General features: G+C 33.0%; 1 long non-coding RNA gene across 1 annotated transcript in view; it reads right to left on the bottom strand.

Moving 5' to 3' along the window:
* LOC141573152 (uncharacterized) overlaps positions 1-23,744 on the bottom strand; it is a 71,333-nt gene that overhangs the window by 30,906 nt on the left and 16,683 nt on the right. Inside the window, exon 2 of the long non-coding RNA XR_012498772.1 lies at positions 12,797-12,889. This is a non-coding gene — a long non-coding RNA (uncharacterized LOC141573152). The remainder of the gene's footprint in view (positions 1-12,796; positions 12,890-23,744) is intronic.

Below are 23,744 nucleotides of genomic sequence, written 5' to 3'. Positions count from 1 at the left end.
TAAAGACGCTTTGTAAATTTTAATGCACTAGAAAAATGAAAAAAGGAAAGCAGTTCTTTATCAAGGCCTACTAAACATCAATTAAATTCACCAACCACTAACTCAACTCTTTATTGTCTCTAAAAATAATGTTTATTTTGTTTGCATTATATGCCAGGTACTTTTTTAAGTGCTTAAGTGTATTTATCCCATTATTATATCTACCCCTCAGACGAGAAAATTGAAGCACAGAGAAATAAGATGTACAAGATCATAAGACTAATAAGAGGTAAAATCAATCACTGAATGCAGGAAGTTTCTCTTTAAAACCATGCCATTAAGCACCATTCTCTACTAAATATCTAATGATCTGTATATCTATTTGAAATCAGAAGGAAATACCTAGATGTTATTTCAAATAAGGCAATTATGAACCAGAATGAATTCTATATACTCATCACATATTTATAAATTATTATTCTCACATATCAAAAACTTGGGTTTTAATTCTCCAAATCTACATAGTGACTTTTAACCAAAGAAAATAAGTTACCAAACCTATTTTATCAACTTGTACCACGAATCACATTTGCTAAAGTGGAGAACTAGAATATATCAGCATTTTTCTATCATTCAGTAGATTTACTCCAATCTCTTACATCCAAAACCATCTACATACCAATTTAGTTCTCTATATATCAATATAGTAGAAATGCAACATGTGGAGTTTGCACAGAAACCTCTCTACACTATATTTAGAATTATTCAAGGTTATATATTCCATCTTCTGTGTTTTCGAAAATAAAAATAGATTTTAACATTGCAAAATGAAAAGCATTTGTTTGTTCAACTGCATGTGTTTGTTTTCTCTGTAAAAGCATTCATTTGAAACCAAATATGATAGTTTTCAAACATTCAAAGTTGTTTTTAAGTACTCTATTACTAAAACTCTTCCAACAAATATGTATTGGGGAAAAAAAAAAAGAAACAAGTTTCTAGAACTGAGAGATACCTCATTCCTGTGAAAAATCTTTCCATACATGGATGCAAAAGGAGGTTTTGTTTTTCTTGTTGTTTTTTGTTTTTTAAAGAGTAACTTCCCACACAAGAAAACAGAAAATGAAGGGCCAGTAAGAAATTTAAAATAATAATAAACAGAAGAGTTTATGAAAAAGAAAAGTATACCCACTACTATTTTAAATTCACGCCTAACTTAAGTTGCCCAGCATTGTCTAAAAACCATACGGTATCTTGATTAAAAGTTGCATTCCAGAATGTATTCTAGAAACTCAGTATTAATAAAGCTTTATAATTAAGATTTGTACTTCTTAATGTTTTTTTTTAAAGCCTCAAAAACAGCTTACTGCATACTTGCAATTATACTAAACCTTTAATTTATTCTGGTACATGAGAAAGGATGTACCATATAAAATCTTGTCATTACTTCTTATCCTTTTTGTCATTTTCCTAGGCAATATCTCATTCAGAACTAGCATGCTAAAGTTTAATTCTACCAACTCTTATACTTGGGGGACGGGGGGAATCAGTCATGAACATTTCTTTGTAACCTGCTCCTTCCAATCTTTGCATATTTGTTTTCTTTCTTTTCTTTTTCTTACGTTCTCTCATATATTCTAACCGAAGTTGTGGTATCTACAAAAATATATGTTTTTTCTTGACATATTAATGTCTACCTAAGATACCATTCTGCAGTTCAACTCCAAACTTTCATTATTCCTAAAGATAAATATAATCATATTAAAAGCTGTAATGGTAAGCTGAATGGACAATTTATGAATCTAATTTTATAATTATTTAAAATTATAAACTTTTTTCTCAACAAGCAGTAACAGCGATATTCATAGCTTTAGATAAAACCCCACCTGCTATTATTAGTGACTGAAAGTTCTTGTTACTCTACTAATAAGTTCCTTTAGTGCACCAAAGACATTACTCAAACCCTAAAACAATACAATTCTTACTTTGTCTAATTTACCCCTATATTTTATTATTAGAATTTAGTTTTTCATAAATGAAATGTCATCAATTTGATATATAAAGATATTATTGTTTTTTGACAGACACACTAATACAAGAAAAAAATCACATTTAATAAATGGCAGTCAATAAAAATTAAAAAGTAATGTTTTTGTTTTGTTTTGGCAATATCTCATTTTCACCTGAATAAAAATACATTGGCTTTTTCTATAGGTACAATTTTAAGTCTGGTTACCAAGAAGAAGAAAAAAACATATCAGCAATGAGCTCATCTAATTTTAACGTTTCAGAAAGAAATATGAGAAATTTTAGTGAGGTAATTTGGTTACATTTGGGTTCTGAAAGATCATGATGATGAATATATACAGAAAAATTGAGCTATTATAACAAGGGCAATAATAATAGTATATAGCATGAATGGGGTCTAGTTTGAGGGAAAACAACCCTATAATTTTACTATTGACAAGATTCATGATTGGTAAAATGTAAGATGAGAAGAAAGAGCAAGTGGCAAGAATGACTCCCAGACTTTTATCTTAGGTGACTTGGAATATTGCAATATCTTCAATTTTAAAAGGAGGAAAAATGAGAAAAACTAGTCAAAGGTAAAGATGATCGATAAACTTTTGATCATGCTGAGTTTGATGTGCCAACTGGTAACAACATATACAAGAAACAAACACTTTGGGATACAGTACACGTTAATTATTAAGAACATGAACATTGGAGCAGAGTTGGATTAAATTCCTTGTTCTTTTTCCACTTCTAGATCTTGGGCAAATTCTTTAATCACTTTGGGCCTTAGTTTCATCATTGTAAAATATGAGTATGGATTGTACATCCCTTAAGGAGATGTTCTCCAGAAAAAATGAGATAATCCACATTAAGCACTTCATCCAGTATCTGCCCCTAGTAAGTGCAGAATTGTTTGACTCAAAATCAAGTTAAGTCCTTATAGCAACATACACATACCCATGGGCCCTCACACGCACACACACATACACCTACACACACACTCACACATATACAAACACAGCTAACTTCTAGACAGGTTAAATAATTATTATTTTTAAAGAAATAATGAAAGAGGTAGAAGATAAAACCAATGACTCCCCAATGTTAATTTTGAGAGATCTCGTTTAATACAGAATGATTTCAAAGGAAGAAACCATAATGAAAAAGATGAATAATTTGAACACAGAAACATTTTAGAAATACTAAGGACAAAAATGAAGTAGAAATATTGTAAATAAATGGCAAAGTATCAGTTTTAAATATACGTATTACCTATAACAAAGCTATCAGAAAAGTATTTTGAGAAGACAAAGGACACAAACTGGCAATTCATAAAATGAGAAATGCGTTAAAGAAATGTTTAAAAAATGGAAAGTTTGTCAAGATATGTTATTTGTCTCTGGCTAAAATAGTGTAGGTTTTCAGAAGATGGCCACATCTACATCTGTTAAGAGAGTAGTGACAGTGGCACAGTGGTATAAGACCTAACACTGTCTCCATTGGGGGACAGTTGTGACATCCTGTGTAAATTTTAAAATATTTTTCCAACAATTAATGTTTAAGAAGTATCTTAAACAAATAATGATAGATCCATACAATGCTTTATCCACATTCAAGTAATTATCTTATACAATTATTTATAGATATATGGGGTTTTATGCCTAGAGGTGTATGTGTGTGTGTATCAATAATAGGTCATCGGTTTAATAAAGTATACTGGACAACTAAATTATAATTACAATAATAAGCTACAAGTAAAAACTCATGTATTAGAAAATTGTAATAGCATTATTAAGTATAATCACTCAATGAAAAAAGTACTTTACTTTTTTACTGCATATACCAGTGTTAATTTGTAACATGTATTTTGACTATATTCATATAAATAAACCTTATTTTTACCTATATCTGTACGCATCTATTTATAATTGTAAAAAGCTGCAGATATGCATACACACATACACATATATACATGTATGTGTGTGTATATATGCATATTTTTAAATGGCTGTTTCTTAATGAAGATTATATTATTTTTATTTTCTGAATTTTTATTTTTTTGTATTTTTTGTGGTAAGCACACGTTTCTTGTATAATCATAAAAGTGTAATAAAACACTTTAGAAAAATAATGAAAAACCATTCAAAAATTCGTTTAACATACATTATTTCTTGGCCACAGCCATTCTGCCAGCATGACAGAGATTTAACATTTATCGGACAAAGGTGGCCTGTATTACCCATTGATAAAGAGTCCAAATTAAAGGTGAGATTTAAATAAATAAATTGCTTAACTCTATGAAATCCAAGTGGAAATACTATCTGTGTATGTGTAAATACATATAGGAAAACTATCTGTGTGTGTGTGTGTGTAAACTGGTCTCAAGAAATATCAGTAATGTAGTCATTGAAACACGTTCTTTCGTTTTGAGGTTTGAATGTAAATTATGAGATTCTAAATTCTCTGATGAGAGAATTCTGTTTTTTATGTAACTTTCATAGTATCCTTCTCTTTTAGGTAGGCTTACATCTGCATGATTGGTGCAATCCTCTCTTGAAATTAAGAAAATAAAGTTGCAAATAGATGATCTTAACTGAATAGAACAAGAAAAATAACTAAAAACAAGAAGGGAGTTACTCTGGACATAATGATCATTGTATACATTTGCAAATGTGGAAGATCCAAAATAGAGGGTAGGTGTAATAGGCTACTTTTTTGTTTGTTTTATTTTTAAGATTTTTTTTTTTAATTGGGGAAGGGGAACAGGACTTTATTGGGGAACAGTGTGTCAAGTTGTTGTCCTTTTAATCTTAGTTGTGGAGGGCGCAGCTCAGCTTCAGGTCCAGCTGCCGTTGCTATTTACAGGGAGTGCAGCCCACCATCCCTTGCGGGAGTTGAACTGGCAACCTTGTGGTTGAGAGGACACGCTCCAACCAACTGAGCCATCCGGGAGCTCAGCGGCAGCTCAGCTCAAGGTGCTGTGTTCAATCTTAGTTGCAGGGGGCGGAGCCCACCATCCGTTGCCGGACTCGAGGGATTGAACTGGCAACCTTGTGGTTGAGAGCCCACTGGCCCATGTGGGAATCGAACCGGCAGCCTTCAGAGTTAGGAGCATGGAGTTCTACCAACCTGAGCCACCGGGCCGGCCCTAAGCTAGTTTTTAAAGATTAGGGTGGCTTTTACACTCATTTAAATATCCTTTACACATATTGGAATTGGATGATTTACACACATCAATGAAGGTATATTATAATAACTATAAAAAGAAATGGATCTATCTTCAACTTCTTGAATATCACAAGATATTGAGAATATCACCTTTCACTTTAGTGAATTTATATATTTATAAATGTATATGTGATAGGAATTTAGAAAATAAAATATTACATTAATTATTTGCAAATGTTCTCCTTCCCTACCCCCTTAGAAAGATGTAGGATTTATATTTTCTGGGTCAGCTTCTAAACCCACTTTTGTAAGGTAATATCTGTATTATGGAGGACAAGAAAATTGAAGTATTGCAGATAATTAAATTACTCTATGTAGTTAAAAGATAAGAGGAAAGGTGGGAATGGAAAAGATAAAAGGGTGATCTGTGAGGGCATTTTATGAGTTCAGCTTGGAAATGAATACTTTGGGTCAACTCTTACATGTTATTAATATTTTCAATGAGAGATATATAAAGAGGACTTTAATAAACTTTTAGAATGTGTGTGCATATATTTCTTCTTTCAGAATGATATGAGCTCTATGGAAGGTTAACAATGGGTTGGATGTTTGAATTTTGTTTCTTTGAATTCAATCCTCTCTTGAGAAGAGCACTAAAGAATGAGCATTGTTTAAATGTAGGGCATACTGTTGCTAATATACAAAATTAATTTCCTTAGTCCTTACAAAACTCTATAATGGATCTAGTTTCCTCCTCCCTCCAAAACAAACAAACAACAAAAAATATGCACTTCTGAAGAAATTGACTTCACTGCCAGTTCTGCCAACTCTAGAGGGAAGAACGATTGATCTAAAGATAAGATCATTTCCATTACAAATGAATGGTTCACAAATGGATATGTAGCCCAATTTTTACCTATAAGACACCTGGGAAAATTTGCTGAGGTTTGCTGGGAAAAGTTTTACATCTGCCAGTAAAGATCATGTAAAAAGTTATATTCTTTGTTTTTCCTCTTGTGTTGTCATCTCCTATTATGAAATTCTGAAATAAGGGTACGTATGTGCAGCAAACCTGAGAATAAAGAGAACATTAAAAATAGCAGAGACAAGGAATTGAAAGAATCAGGGGATTTGATGGACTCTGTTGGGTGCTACATAACTAGCTTTAAAATCAACAGCACCCCCCCTGGATTTCCTAAAAAAAATTTTACCATTTAAATCAGTGTGAATAAAAGTGTTTTCAATTATAACTAGAAGCTTCCTAGTTGAATGTGTAGTTCACATTTTGGGGGCTATAATTGGACGTTTTGAAGCTAAATTTCCATCATTCAATTATAATCCAAAAGATTACAATTTTACTGGATATTGTAAAATTTGGATTCTTGTTCTGCAACCAATCAGTCCTCCTCCCCTCCCACTGTAGGAGAGATATATTTTTCTACCTCACTGATTTGGGCTTGGCCTAGTAACTTGTTCAGGCTAGTGGTATGTGTACTTACCACAAGCTGAAATCTCCAGAGACAAGTATGTTTGCTTTCTTGAGCTTTTTCAATTACCAAGAAAAAAACATTCCATAGTAATCTATGATTGCAGAAGAATGAAAGACATGTGCACAAGATGTGGACCATGTTAACTAGAACCTGACTTACATCAGCCAATCCTCAACCACAGCACAGACATGTAAGTGAGAAACATTGCATGCTACTGAGTGTCGGGGTCATTTGTTATGAAACATTAGACTTTAGCTGACTGCAATAACATGCACTTGTTCATTTTAGAATAATACCACAAAATTAAAAGACAGTGATGGAAAGTACTCTGAGATCAACACTATAACTTTGGGACTAGCACACAAAATGCAACTGGATACACTTCTCTGAGACCCAAATAGACCTCTATTGATTATTGAAAAGTCTGGGTGGCGGATGTCTCAGTTGATTAGAGCAATAGGGTTGCAGGTTCGATTCCCACATGGGCCAGTGAGCTGCACCCTCTACAACTAGATTGAAGACAATGAGCTGCTGCTAAGCTTCCGGAGGGGTGGCCAGATGGCTCAGTTGGTTAGAACGTGAGCTCACAACAAGGTTGCCTGTTCAACTAAAGATTGAAAATGGACTTGGAGCTGAACTGTGCCCTCCACAATTAGATTGAAGGACAACAACTTGGAGCTGATGGGCCCTGGAGAAACACACTGTTCCCCAATAACTTTTTTTTTTAATGTCTAAATTTTTTTTTTAAAAAAAGTCTAAAAATTCCCTTGTGACAGAATTTAAAATAAATGTAAAAACAATCTCCATACATAGCCTATTTCTTAAGAAACTAGTATTTCTGGACAATGTTATTAGACATTCATGGACCAGTGGAGACATGTGTCCAAATCCTCTAGGGATTTGGTTCCTGCTGTGATACTTTCAATTTAAACCCTTTGGAACATGTTGTTACCAAAAAAAAGAAATCTGGAAATTTTCAGGATTTACTGTTCCATGGCCTGAAATAAAAAATGGAGAATCATGTGCTGAACACATTATGGAAACAAAGAATAACATTTCAAATGCAGAAAAATGCCCCCTGCTACGGAGGTTCAACATGCTGTGCCACTGACATTTTTCACAGACACAAAACCACCAGACCTAAAAGGGACACATGAAAGAGCAAAGCATTGTTAAGATTCATATGAAGAGTAAAATATTTAGATTCAGTAATTTCTAGAACTATTCTTCTTCCAGGAGGAGGTTGTGTGCAGTTTACAATTTTGAGCCAAGATAAAAGATAAAGAGGAAAATTGTTTACAACACAATGACTTAAGTTGATCTGTGAAACAGAGCTAAGCTACAACTATTTGGTGGTGGGGGCGGGGGAGAAGTAAGAGAATTCCCTTGGTCTTATTTGTTAGTGACTTTATGTAGTTAGGAACGAAGGTGAGGGACAAGTGAAAGGGAATAAGACATTTTTTTCCTTAAATTTTAAGAATTTAAGGAATTAAATTTTTGTATTACAAATTTATTCTCCCCTTGGTATTGCAGTCAAATGAACATTATTTTGTATTATTTTTGATGCTGACTTGTATTTGATTTGTTACAAACACATGGACATCGGGCTTCATAGAGGTTATATGTTTTTGTAAATGAAACTATTCAATATTATCCATTAAAATATAGAATTCAATTAAGAAACAAAATGGGTTAAAATGACACTAGAGTGTTGAAAGCACGAGTTGCTATATGTAAGTAAGGTCATAAGTAATTTACAAAAAAGAACAAAGGAAACTTCCTTATTTCCATTTCCTTTCTAATTTAGTCATATTCTGAGCCAGATGCTCTATTAAAATCCATAAATTTTCCTTTCTTCTCTCATTTTACTTTAGATTTAGACTCAGCATTTCGTATTCTTTATATAGTATAAAAATAAATGTGGAATAAGTAGTTACAACCACAATTTACCCAAGATGTTTGCCATAGCCATATGAAGGAAAAGGCGGAACTAAAAATTATCATGTTGAAAATCCTGCAAGGAAAAAAGTTAGAAGTGAAATATCACATTATACTTTATAGAAACCTTTCTCATAGTCATGGCCTAGAAATGCCAATCAGCACATTGACTAGTCTTACATGTTGAACTCAGAAGAAGTACACAAAACTGTTCTATAAGCTATTCAATTGTGTTTAAAAATTCTGAGATCTTCTGCTGTATTTGTTATATATAGTATGTACATAAATCACCACGTCAGGAATTAATGTTGCAAATAACAATATACAAGAGAAAAGTAAAGTACAAACAGAGCTGAGAAGCAAGAAAAGATGGTAAAAGGGAGTGCAAAGATTATTAATAAGTAGAGAAAATCAGCAATGCAGATAGCATGAAGGTCCCCCTTCAGATCCTCAGAATTCTTAAGTCCATGTACTGACCTTCTTAGAGTACTGATAAAAAAAAAAAAAAAATTATCAGCACATTAAAGAAAAAGCAAGGGAAGCTAGAAATATGAGAAACTCTAGTTATTTGTTGACTAAGCAAAAAACAGTTATTTTGTTAAAGTAACCTAACGAGATTGGAGAGAGAATTAGGGTCAACACACTCTGTAACACTACTGCCTGTTACAAAGATCTTTAGTTTGGAATAAATACAGCTTGGAAATCCTCTGGTTACAGATGCTTTCTTTTTTTAAAGCCATCTTCACTTGTTTAAATTCATGGAAAGTCTTGATTTTGTTTTCACTCTATCTTAAAATCTCCTGTCCTTGATCCTGAGAGTTCTCTCCAGAACTCTGGTCCTCCATACTTTAAAAAATCTGTAGTGTTTGCTCCAAAGAATTGTAATCAAATTATCCAGAAATTTAGTCAAATTTCTTCTACTCATTGTTACCTGATTTGTTTTGTCCATCGATAGTTCTGCTGATAGATTTTCATAAAAATCACATTGTTAAATAATCCCCGTTATCTAAAGTCCGCTTGCAATTATAAATAATTCTATTTCAGTAAATAGAATTAATGTATGCACATTATTTTTGTGGTAAACTTAGTGCTTGTTACAGAAAACAAAAAGGAAAAACCTCAGAGTTGTCTAAACAGGTTATTGAAAGGGACTAGATTGACATGGAAATAATCATATGAAAACCAAATCATCATAAAAGGATATTTTGCTAAATTATATAATGCTAGAGCACTTTATTCTATATAAATTCTAAGAACAAATCCCTGTGATTATTAAATTACATAGGATATATTAAAACTGAACTTAAGAAAAGTGAGGTATAAAATATGACAGATATTTTAGACATTGTTCTTCAAATTACATGTGTATAGTATATATGTAACATCAATAACATAAATAAAGATACAAAAATCAATGAAATTATTTATTTTGTTCTGCTTAAATATGGATATTATACCAACAACAGCTATCTACCAAACAATATTAAGTATAAAACTGCATTGATATGGATAGTGATTACAGAATATATAAAATTTCTTTGGTTCAAATATTCATCTTTGGTTCAAATATTCAAAAATTATTTAAATTTTGGAACTGTATGATAAATTTATAACTCTTAACTTTTAGATTCTCAGTTGTTTAAAGGTACGTATGAGTTAAAATCATAGTTTCAATGATATACATGGTTAGTTTTCTCTGTTCTGTGACTATTCCTTAAAATATTATTAGTCAAAGATACTTACAAATGCATGATACAGCCATAAAGGGGAAAAAAAGGCAATACTGAAAACTCCTTAAAGGCAGAGGTAATAATCCCACTTACGTATTATTCCTCCATGTGCAGCACAATATCAATACAACACAAACACCTGTTAATGATTGATTAATAAATAAAATGTTATTGTGCATTCACTCAACACACATCTAAACTATGACTAGAAAACTGTCGTGTCCAGCGCAACACGGACAGTGAGAGAATGAGAAGGGGCAGCAAAGGGTTAAGAAAGAAACAGAAACCAAGAAAGTTTTGAAACGGGCCAAGCGTCTCACAGCCTCAAAGGATTGAGAGCCCCGAATCAGGCCACCTTGTGGCTTTTATTGATGCACATACAAGGAAGTAGCATTGTTTTTTCTACGGTCTGTGAGTTTCATACACCATACAGAAAACTGGTTCAAACCAATCACCCTTGCCTGCCGAAAGTCCCATGATGTATTACTAGTTGTTGTTCGTACCTCCCAAGGGGACAAAACCTTTGTGCTGAAAATTGCTGAGATGGAGAACGGATGTTATCACTTCTAGAATCACTTCCCAAGCAGTTTGTGGGAAGGAATACCGCCACATAGGCAGATGTTCAACTTAGACAGGGGAACATGGGGGGCTGTGCCCACCTCTATCGACCCCATGAGTTCTTCTGGTGGTCCCCACGCGACTGTGCCTGTCTTAGGTCATTCCTCTCTTGAGGAATCTTACCTGTCATTGGCGAGCCAGCCATCTTTTGGGGGCCAAACAGAGAGACATGAGGTGTAAGTACAAAGGTGAAACAAAGTCTCTGATAGGATTAGTCTCACAGACTCTCCTTTCTTTTTAGGGGTAGGAACGAGGGGACAGACGGGCAGGCAGCTGCATGATGACAGAAAACAAATCAAACTTGCTGATTTAGATCAAGACACCTTTCTTCATGAAAGAGTACACATATCTATCCCATATTAAACTCGTTTTGGACGCCCAGCTTTGGTAGTTTCAATACTTAATTGTAAAGGCAACGTATCAATAGTGTATTTCTTACTATGACACAATGTAAGTCAAAGTTTTAGGATATTTTAACATATTATAATTTTGAAACAAAATGAGTATTATATTTTGGGCATAATGTTTTCTAATTTCACTTAATCACATAATTGTAAGAATTCTTTAAAAAACTAGTGTACACTTAAGAAAATTACATATATAATCTATTTAATGCAATGAAGTGTGTAAAAATATGTATCATGGCATTAATTCTTTCAGAAGCAACACAGAATTTTCCTTATCCATGCTTGTTTGAAACCCATTTGATCATGATTTTTCTGAGGCAATTTATGAGCGTAATTCCACTTATAGACTGTGAACAATTCATAAGTCTGTCTTCACAAATTTTTGGAATAATGTTGCTTTGCATCTATTTTGGGCTTAACTCCTCATTCAATGATAACAGCAAATAATTAATTTCATTCAGTAAATTTACACCAAAGAATTAATATAATTTACTGTTAAGAGGAAAAAAATCAAAGGGGATGAACCATGAAAAAATAATTTTTCAGTAAAATTATGCTTTTAGAAACATAACTAAAGCTTTGATGTAGACATTAGTGATATTTTAAGATTTTTTACATACCGGGGATGCCAAAAAAATGTATGCAAGTGGACACTTTGGTCAACGTTGCTCAAGCAGTAGTTCACCATAATCAGAAGTGTCTGGATGATGACGTTAACCACTTTGAGCAACTCTTGTAATTGCAGAAGTCAAACGTGACTCGTATTCATCTTTTATTATCAGTATATATTGACTATTACAATTTTAATACAGTTTTCCTTTCTTCAAATGTGTATACATTTTTTGACACGCTCTGTGTATAATCATTTCTTGTAGCTTCACATTTCGAAAGAAAATTTGACAAATTAAATGATGTTGTCAGTCTGATGATCTGTGACATCTCCTCTCTACTGCCTGTCTGTCTATGGTCTCCATGCCAGATAACTGTACCTCTTATTACAACTTGGCCAATAGAGTAGCATGTCACCTGCACTGTTTTCTGTCTGTCCCTCTTCATTTCCTTTTCCCCTCATACTTTCTGGCCTAAGAATGCATCTGTGAAAAAGCATATTAACACTTAACTCTTGCCTCAAACTCTGTTCTAAGGGAGTGTGGGATAAGATTGCAGATTATCTATGAAATTGCCTAGGCTAATTGTATTAGAAAAAGTACTATTAAATTGACCATAGTACATAATGTATTAATACTGGATTTCCTTTAGAAATATTATCATAAATGCACAAGTTTTATTTTAATTTCCAGTCTGACTTACTAGTTCAACATAATAAAAATTACCTAAATTCATTAGGTAAAATATTCAAAGAAGCTGAAATCTTACATATATCATTATATCAATGAAAGAAAACATAAAAATTATTTTATAAGCAACAAAGAAAATAGTGAAAAAAACTTACCTCAGTAGTTAAAAGTAGTGAAAATTTAAGAATTTTCTATACTACACACTTTGCAGCAGCCAGAATGTAGTCCCATGACATTTTAGATGTGTGCTGAAATGAGAAGAATATTTGCCAATTGCCAATTCTCATATGTTCTCCCAATAAATTCCTTCAATTTTTATCACAAAACTTTGTTGTTAGTCCATGTTGTCCTTCATAAAGACTACATACTATGTCAGATACTCCTGTCCCACATATTTTCCAATCTTATTTTCAATTTGTTGAATTTTGGGTAGAACCATTGTAGTCTTAACTTTTTTTTTTTTTTCCCCAAATTAAAGAATTAGATTTGAAGAAAATTTTACTAGACAGTACCTAATCTGGTGAGTATTTTTATCTTCAGAAACTGATAAAGTATGACATTGTATCATTAACCAAAGAATTCAGTTAATTTCAAATTTCAAAAGGAAACTAAATGTAGTTAATAAAATTCCCAGATTTGATGAAATAAAATTTAACTTAAAAAATTTATTTTGGAATTTGATTTACCAGAAATATGCTGATAAATTGAAGTTTCAATCAAAACTATTTAAAAGATTAATATTCACCTTATCATATCATATAGGTAAGCATAGTATATAGGTAAATGATATGCTTAATAAATTATCTTTTTATTTGGAGGCAGAATCTCTAGGTAAAAAATTTTGAAAAAGTTGTTCATTACATACCATCATCATTCATCAATGTAAAGACTGTCATATATTATTTTATGTATTTTTCTTTTATTCCAGGTACCCATGTCTCTTTCCCTCTAGAGTTGGAAGGTACAGTGGAGATCATGTACTCAAACAACCTCACTCATTTTAGAAAGAAAGAATCAAAAGTACAGAGACTGACTTGATCAGCATCACATACTTGTTTGGTAGATTTGGAAGTAAGACTTAAGTCACCTAGTCTGTGAACTAATGTTTCTTTTTTCTATAGGTGATGTTGAATAGTGTAGTGGTATAGTGTTTAGAGCTGGGAAACTTTTTTCTAGGAATAACTTTTTCACCGACAGTCATGTAACTCTTCTAACCTCACATGTTTCATCTCTAATATTAAGAAAGTTAAATTAGGTAGAATATAATGACCTTTCAACTTTAAAATTATATGGCACCGTAAAAACATTTCTTTATTTGTGGGAGTTTGAGAGTGACAAAAGAGAAATACCAAAATCCATTTTATTTGTTTTCATTACTTTTCTGAAATGCTGAATCACTTCCAGTTTGCATAAGGATAGCCCCTCTCATAAATTGTCTATGTAACCATATCCTATAACAAACAACCAATTTTCCCCCCCAGTACATCAGGTAAGAATGGATTCATTATTGCTTTTCATGTGATAAGCACAAAATGTTTCTCAAAGTCAAATATCACTGATTTCATAAACTGCAAAAAACAAACAAACAAAAAAAACAAACAAACAAAAATAAATTATTTCCTATGAACCTGCTTTATCTTTAGTTTGTCTATAAGAAAGGCCATATTCACATGAAAATCTGACAAGTAAATCTCAATATTAACATTTAATTGAATATTCATGATAAAAATTTTAATCTTGAAAAGTCATTAATTTTTTTCTGAAATAATTTTCAATCCTTTCTGCAACCACATTGAGAAAATATTAGAAAGTATTAAAGCCTAAAAAAATTAAGTATACCTCCAAGAAAGCTTGTCATTTTCTTATTTATTGGCTATGCAGAGCCTAAGAGATGCATATTACCTTAATAATTTGTTTTACTTTCCAAACAAATGAAAAATGAACAAAAAAATATTTCCCAAACAACATGAAAAACAGAGATAATATGATGGTTAATTTCATGTCAACTTGATTGGGCTATGGGTGCCCAGATATTTGGTCAAACATTATTCTGGCTATGTCTGTGAGGATATTTTTGGATGAGATTAACAGTTGACTCAGTGGACTGAGTAAAGCAAACTGCCCACCCTACTGTGGGTTTTCCTCATCCAACCACCTGCCTGACTGCTGTAAGTTTGAACGTAGGTCTTTTCTTGCCTTTGGACTTAAAATGAAACATCAGCTCTTCTTGGATTTTAAGTCTGATGGCTTTCAGACTGGAACTTATACCATGGGCTCTCCTGAGCCCTCCAGGTGCCAACTGCAGACCTTGGTATTTTTCACCCTCCACAATCATATGAACCAATTTGTGTGTGTGTGTGTGTGTGTGTGTGTGTGTGTGTGTGTGTGTGTGGAGAGAGAGAGAGAGAGAGAGAGAGAGAGAGAGAGAGAGAGAGAAGCTAATATAGATGGCATAGCAAACTTTTCTTGAATTTATAAATTATACTTATCATAGTTCCATAATGAGGAAAGCAAAAAGAAGGCTTAGTAAATCTACTAAAATCTTTAGGGAAGAGAACTGATCATGACATCAGGAAGATTTGAAGAGAAAATGGAAAGTTGAAAAGCAGAATACAACCTAAGGAATAAAGGACCGGGACTTAGAAAATCAAGGTTGGAGTCCTAGCTCTGGGATCTTGCCCAGAACTATAACCTATCAGAATTTCTTTTTATTCATTGAAGAGTATGGGATCACTTCATTTACTCACTTATTCAACAAAGGATGTGAATGTGCATTTTAAACCCAAATTGCCATGTAAACAAATGTCTGTATTGACAGAACTAAACATGATAATGCAAATGAAAATAATAAAGAAAAAAATGAAAGGAATATGAAAATTAATCTATATTTTCCATAAATGTTGTGGAATGAGTACACATTTCAGAAAAAAAGGAAGAGTATAGGGAAAAGTTATATAAAAAGTGCTAACTTTGTGTACCTTTCAGAAAGGGCATTGTAAGATTTGTTTACCCTGAGATTTTAATATTGAGAACACTGAAAATTCATAAATATTTAAGTTGTGGCTAATTATAAATCAATTATGAATTTTTAAAATATTTGTACTTACGATAGCGTATTTAATGCCTGATTGTGACTAATTAATGACAATAAATGGTTTCTTTGCTAAAGTCTAGATCTTTCCTGTCATTCTAACTATTAGACATCACTTACTTCCTTATCACAATATACAGCTGAAGAAACTGGTAATGAAATACCTTCCTTAATGAATCAGCCCAGTAATGGAAAAAGTCACCAAATATTACAAAAAACAAAGCTTCATTCAAAGCCAAATAGTAAATTTTCCAAAAATAAAAGCCAGGTCTTTTATTAAATAGTGACCAGAGAAATGACAATGCCAGTAGAGAATAATATAAGCAATTTTTTGAAGAATTGCCAGCAAGTAAAATAGACTGGGAAGGAACTGTCATCCTAAGATGTTAAACAGAAGAGAGGACAGGAAGAAAATGTTTACTATTTGTTTGTTGTAGGAAAAAAGCAAAAGATAATGAAAAGGGTTTACAAATGCATTTCTCATCTTGTTCTCTGTTTTTAAAATGTCACGTGCATCACATGAGAGAGCATACAAGAAACAGGTGATTAGAAGGAAATGCAAAGAGAGCTAATATTTATTGAGCACCTTTCCTTGAAATAAATGTTGACATATTTTGTTATTTTTAATCCTCCTGACAATGTCATAATGTTTCCGTATTTTATGGACAAGGAATGTGAGTCTGTTTAACTCGTGTGGTCATAGTGCTTTAAGAAAAAAGGTAGCTGGATTAAAATTCACATATTCTTTCAATCTAAAAGTTCTGCTTTACCATGAAGTGTATGAAATCAAAATTGAGCATTATTTACAAAAAATAACTAAAGACTTTTTGTTCACCAAGCACAATAAACACATAATATCCTTGAAGTATTTACGATTATTGATTTAAAAACCAGAAAATGTTATTTAATTAAAATACTTACAGATAAAAAAAAAAAACACCTCAAAAAGATCTATAAACAAATTCTCCTAGTAAAGAAATGTAAATAGTGGCCTGCATTCAGGGAATTGCCTTAATATAACTTAATGATCTGAGCAAGTTGATGTGGAATCATCAGGTTTACAAAAGTTGCAAAAGATAGTGATGTAGTGGAGGAAATGCATTTAGCAGTAAGTGGAGTAAAATCGTCAGGTCTGTGACTTGTAATAGTTTGAAATTTTGCTGAAGCACCTATTTGAATTACTCACACTGGTATGTTGAATGAGTCACTTAGCCTTATAAATTATTTTAGTAATGCATTTATAGAATCATTAAAAATCCAAAGGGGTCACTTAAGAGCTTCATCTTTTACTGAATTTTATGAGAGAAATTACATTCTATAATAGTATTGGGGGTTTTAAAGATTCATGAAATTATCAGTACAGGTCCCTTGAGGAGAATGTCAGTGATCTAGTATAAATGAATGCCACTTTTTAGGACTGCTGCTCTGAACCCTCAGTCAACAGCAAGGAATTCAGGCCAGATTGCTTTCTGAAGATATAATAGTAGCCCAACATTATGCTGATGCAAAAGGGACCATTTAAATGATGAACAATAGCTGGAAAACTATCAGGAAGAAACATATTGCCTCATAGAACATTAGTGGGTTAACACTTGATACTAGGTACAATTTTTGAATATTACTCCTCACTAGAGAAACAGGGGAGCTCCTAACATGTACCAGACCCTTTGCTTAGATTGTCATTTATTCCTCACGGCAATCCTCTCAGGTAGGTATTCGTTTTATTATCATTGCTACTTTAAAGGTAAGGAAACTGAGGCTCAGGAAGCTGAAGTAATTTACTGAAAATCCCATGAGGTAAGAAGAACCAAAACCTAGATTTGTATGCCTTTATATTTTCTTTCCTTTTGTTAAGCAATTAGTTTCCATAATAACCACCTAGGTTTTAAAAAAGAAAAAGAAGAAAAAGGGGTTCCTAAGAAAACACAAGTTGAAATGGTAACATGTTAATGTCATAAATCTTGAAAGTTGTAGATAATATAAACAGAAAAGCACTAAAAGGCATTGATTCCTGATAGAGATACATTTTAAAAGTATGATTTTTTTTTAAATATGAGATAGAAAATCAGGGTGAACCTTAACTCCTGATGTGCTATAACGCCATTAGAGAAATGATTAGACAAAATACTGGGTAACAGCTAATTATAGGTCATGCCTCCTGATTTTTTGAGGATGACATAAATAAGAACATGTAAATTTTCTTAGAAGACAGTTTTTAATCTTGTTCAGATGGAATGTCATATATATGAAGGATTGCCAAACACTTTTATGGTAATCAGGAAATTTAATGACCCTAAAATTATAGTTTAAAGAGATTCACTTTGAATTGTGAATTCCTGAAAATGTATTTATTTGTCCAACAAAAATTTTAAAGATTTCCTACAAAATGCTGGGTACTGTACTAGGTGCTGGCCCCAAAATGTTGAAGAACAGTATCTTCCTCTACTTTCTCAGTGTGTATTGGGTAAACAAGTCATAACGTTTTACACAGATCACACTGAGAAAATGAAAGATGGGCACTAAACCCAATCTAGGAATGGGTAATAATAGAATAATAATAATAATAATAATAATAATATAATAATAATAATAAAGCTGATATCTAAACTTAACACCTTCATGCAGTAGTTAAAAAAATATTGGTTGGGAGCCTACTATGTGTCAGGTATCATTCTAAGAACTAGAAATAAATTAGTGAACAAGGTATTTTTCTCTTTTATTTTTACAAAATCCATATGAAGAAGAGTAAAGGAACTAATGAAATAAGAACAGAAATCAGTAAAATGAAAAAAAAATCTATGAGAAGGATAATAAACTAGTAAGTAATTCTATGAAAAGACTGTTAAGTTAGAAAAAACTCTTGGAAGATGACCAAGGGTTGGAGCTGGGAGGAAAGGAGAAAGTGGAAAAAATGCATATGAAAAAGCTGTATTTATAGACACAATATTACAAAAAGAATGCAAAACATTATAAAAATATATAAATGCCAAAAATGTGAGAACCTAGATAAAATGAAAAAATTTCTACAAAAAATACCTTAGGGGACCCATGTGAATTTTGGCTATATAGCATCTGAACCCCTTTCCCTATGTTCAAGACAATCCTCATTTTATTGGTAGAAAATGCAAAGTGCATAGAAAGATATTCCAATAAGACGAAACAGTCTGTGCAAAAGCCCAGAGGTAAGAGAACATAAGCAGGTATGTGTAGAGGGCTAAACAGCATGGCTGTAGACTTGAATAGAGAAACAGAGCTGCCAAATCATGAAGTGTATAAGCATTGTAAGCTATTTTAAGGATTTGGGGATTTTCCCTGGTATTAATAGAGAGTCACTGAAGAGTTTCAGAGAAATTGTATTACGAAATTGTAATATGATCATGCTAATGATGATCTTGATAACTTGTAATATTTTTTAGTCATTTTTATGCACCAAGCATGGGATACTAATTGTGTTTTATGAACTATCTCAGTTAACCCTCACAGGAACTCAGTAAAATTGATACTCCTATTATGTGAATTTTAAAGGTCAGGAAATGGGTTAACAAACTTGCCACGTTTAAGAAGAGAATACATAAGTGAAAACAGAAACATCAGCTTCATTTAAAATACCTGACAGATACTTGGGTACAAATACCACAGAACTGTAATCTCCTAGAGTATATAACATACAAAAAGTAGAGAGGAATGCTTCATCCATTGCCCAGTCCTAAAAGAAGCCAAAACTTGGAAACAACCGAAATGTCCATCAGTAGATGACTGGGTTAAGAAACTGTGGTATTGCTTGGCTATAAAGAAAAATGAAAATCTTACCATTTGCAACGATATGGATGGACCTAGAGAACATTATGCTAAGTGGAATAAGTCAGTCGGAGAAAGACAAATATCATATGATCTCACTTATGTGTGGAATCTAAAGAACTGAATAAATGAGCCAAGTAAACAGAAACAGTCTCAGAGATATAGAGGAAAAACTTATGGTTGCTAGAAGGGAGGGGGTTGAGAATGAGCAAGAAAGGGAAGGGATTAGACAGCATAAATTGGTAACTACAATATTGCCAGGGGATATGAAAGACTGTTTGGGGAATATAATCAATAATGTAAAGATGTTGTAGGGTGTCAGATGGGCATTTGTCTTATTAGGGAGACCACTTCATGGGCGGTGTAGGTGCCTGATCACTGCAGTGTACACCTGAAGCTGAAGCTGAATAATATTGAATGTCAACTATAATTTAATATATATATATATATATATATATATATATATATATATATATATATATATGGTCATGTGATATGGAGTACAGCAGGGAACAGAGTCAATGGAATCGTAACAGCTATATATGATGTCAGAGGGTTAGCAGATTGGAAGAGGGGGGTTATCACTTTGTGAGGGGTGAAATGTCTAATTATTGCATTGTCTTGTACACCTGAAACTAATTAAAAAAATAGTCATGGCGATGTGAAGTATAGCATAGAGAATATAGTCAGTAATATCATACTAACTATGTACAGTGCCAGGTGGGTAGGAGACTAATTGGGGGAATCACCTCATAAATTATATAAATGTCTAAGCAATATGCCGTACACCTGAAGCTAAACTGATATAAAATACGAAATTTTTTTAAAATTGTGGGAAAAAAAAGAGGCTTCAGTTCTCAAGCCTTCTCATTCTCAGTTGTGGCAGGTATCCAAGAGCTATTGACTGAGCAGTGCAGAGGATTGGATTTATTAATGGAAATATGTAAAACAGGCTGTGGGAGCCATGAAGTGCTTGAGGGGGAACACAGCAGGAGATTGAAAATCCATTGTTTAAAGGAGATGACAAGAGTCATGACATTGAAATTATAACGTTAATTCTCTAATGTTATCTGTATTCACAAAAAGATTTGGAAAATGTGAACTTCAGGTAAAATGCCAAACATCACAGAAGAATTAGCTGAGATTGTGGACTGTGCGTTTTCAGTACCACAGGTCTGCACTGTTTCTGTTTCAATTCTCTCCAGCAGTGCAAAGCAACCTGAATTTAAGAGCAAGGAAGGCAACACAGATAGGTTGATAAGATGTAGGCTTTATGTTTCCTTAAGTTTTCAAGAAATTAAATAGTTTTGTGAACCAGTTGCCTTTCTTTATTTTACAGATCTACTTAAGAGCAAATTATAAATGGTTAAAAAGGTGCCAGGAGGAGACAGTAAATATGTCAATGAAAATTGTCATCCCTGACAAGAAAAAAAAAAGTTATCAATTCTACAGATGGTGGTAGAGCATCATCCTGGTAAAAAAAGTAGAACTCATTAGTTATACATAAATATTTATCAACTGCACTTACCTTTTCTTAAGTGTTTTTGCGTTCTTTTTTGAAATAAATTTTTTGGTAAGAAAGTGTTCTAAAGTAGGAAATTTATTTTATTCATCCCTTAATATCTATAATATTACCATCTCAGTGAAGATGTGATTTTAATTGAATTAAAATGTTCTAAAGAAAAACTATGAATTGGACTTAAAAAACACATACTTATGGATGATACCACAATCTATTTGTAAGGGAATGACTTCTTTCAGGAAACAATTGACTGTTTTAACTCTATTTAGGACTTTGAGGTAGATGAAAATAACTATGTGAATCACAAAATTTTCAGTTAAGTGCCAAATAAACCAATAGATGACAATATTGTCTATCAGGTTAATAAATATACTAAAATAACTGTTATATTCTATATGTAATACTCCATTTTATAAGCTAATGTATTTCTTCAGAACATTCAAACATTCTAATGTTATGCACCAATGCCAATATCTAGTCCACCCTTCAAAGCAATTTTGGAACTCTTTTCCTTTGGGTAAAGAAATAAATCATTGGGAGCCAGATCAGGTGAGTAGGGAGGGTGTTTCTATACAGTAATTTTTTACTGGCTAAAACCTCCCTCACAGACAGTACCATGTGAGCTGGTGCATTGTCATGATGCAAGAGCAATGAATTGTTGGTGAAAAGTTCAGGTCATCTAACTTTTTCACGCAGCCTTTTCAGCACTTCCAAACAGTAAACTTGGTTAACTCTTTGTCCAGTTGGCACAAATTCATAATGAATAATCCCTCTAATGTCAAAAAAGTTTAGCAACATCATTGCAATAGGTTCACAAACTTAATTGTCAGGCCTCATGTACCAGTCTTTATGAAGCAAGAATATATATTTTCCTCACATGTGTTAATTTTGTTAATATATTAAAATCTTAAAGTGGTTCAGTACTTTTGTATATTTTAAAAATACATATATATTTCCATATAACCTCTCAGAAGCAGGGCCATTTTGTCTGACTTCATCTGTTTGATGGCATATATCATGACACATATTTGTAGGCTTACTATTATATTTTCATCCATATGCTGAAAGCCTCATATAAAAAAAATCATGATTTGACAGACAGATAAAGTGAGCAGGGCAATAAGGGTATACCCTTTCTGATGACATGCTAAACATAAGCCACTCTTGGCATAGGATATGTTTTTAACTGGGATATTTGATCCCAGTTAAATTGCTACCTCTCCTTAAAGCTTCCTTTGGTATTTACTTCCTCCAGAACTTACTCAAAAGTGAAATCATTTATTGAATCACAGAGTAATAGAATCTGAGACTTAGAACATCTGAAGCCATCTGTAATGGATTAAATGGTAGCCGTAAAGCTGTATGTACATGTCCTAATTCCTGGAACCTGTGAATATTATCTTATCTGGAAAAAGTTGTGCTTAAGGTGAGGCTCTTGAGAGGAAAATCTTATCCTGGATTATCTGGACAGGACGTAAATACAATCATACGTATACCTTGAGAGCAGCAGAAGCCTGAAACAGATACACAAAGGAGAAGGCCATGTGGAAATGCAGGCCAAGATTGCAATGATGCTACAGCAAGTCACAGAATTCCAAAGACAGCCAGTAGCCATTTGTAGGAAAAAGAGAAGCATGGAATGGATCCTCCCTAAGAGCTGCTGGAGGGCGTGCAGCGCCACTGTCACCTTATTTCAGACTTCTGTCCTCCAGAACTCTGAGAGAATAAATTTAATTTTTTAAGCTACACATTTTTGGTACTTACAAAACAAAAACAATACAGAAAAAAAAGGTACAGCAGCTACATAAAACTAATACACCATCTCTTGCAAGCTCACATAGCTTTAGGTAAGAGGTTTACTTGACAAATTGCTGCCCAGGTTCCCCTTGAACTGATCAAGTATAAGCTATCCTCTAGGTAACTTAAGAGGGTTTCCTAGTACTACCTGGCTTATTAGCATATTCCTCTTTACAAAAAACTGAAATCTGTCTCCTGACAGTTCCTTATCCCAGACCCACCACAATTAACAGGTGACACATCAGTCTTCCGGTATAACATAGACCATGTCTCTTCTTACATGAAATTTCTTTGAATATTTGAAGACAGTATTAATCACCCCTTAATCTTCCTTGCATAAATTAGACTGCTATATTTCTTATAACCTAGCTAAAAGCTGTCCCATGAACCTATCTCAGTCTTCTCTGCTCTTCCACCACGGAGAGTGAAGGATACTTGGTCATGAACGTGTGTACCTACGGGATACCTGGCACAAGAAGACATATGCAAACAGGAAAACACAACAACTTGAAGTATCTGTTGATTTCAACGTGTGAAAATGGAAGACAAGCAATTTTAGAAACAAGCAGCAGAAATAGAGATAGGCAGAGAGGTAGAGATAGACAAAGAAAGAAGGTGGAAGGAAGGGAGGGAGGGAGGAAGAAAGGATGAGAAAAGAAAACATAACAAGTAGACCCATGAATCTCTCGGGTATACAGAATCATTGGATCATAATTAATAGGAATGGAGAAAAAATAGAAAGTGGGAATGGAAAGGAAGACTTGCCAAGGAAAGTCTGTTGAAGAATTTTAATAATAAATCATCAGTCATTAAGAGTTGGTCAAGTACATACCAAGCACTCTACAAAACATCTAAATATAATATCTCTGCTGTTACAATAAATTAAAGATGAAAT

This window comes from Rhinolophus sinicus, linkage group LG09 (genome assembly GCF_036562045.2).
Source record: "Rhinolophus sinicus isolate RSC01 linkage group LG09, ASM3656204v1, whole genome shotgun sequence".
Classification (NCBI taxonomy): domain Eukaryota; kingdom Metazoa; phylum Chordata; class Mammalia; order Chiroptera; family Rhinolophidae; genus Rhinolophus; species Rhinolophus sinicus.
Note: the sequence above shows the minus strand (reverse complement) of the source record. Positions and strands in the feature narration are given on the sequence as shown.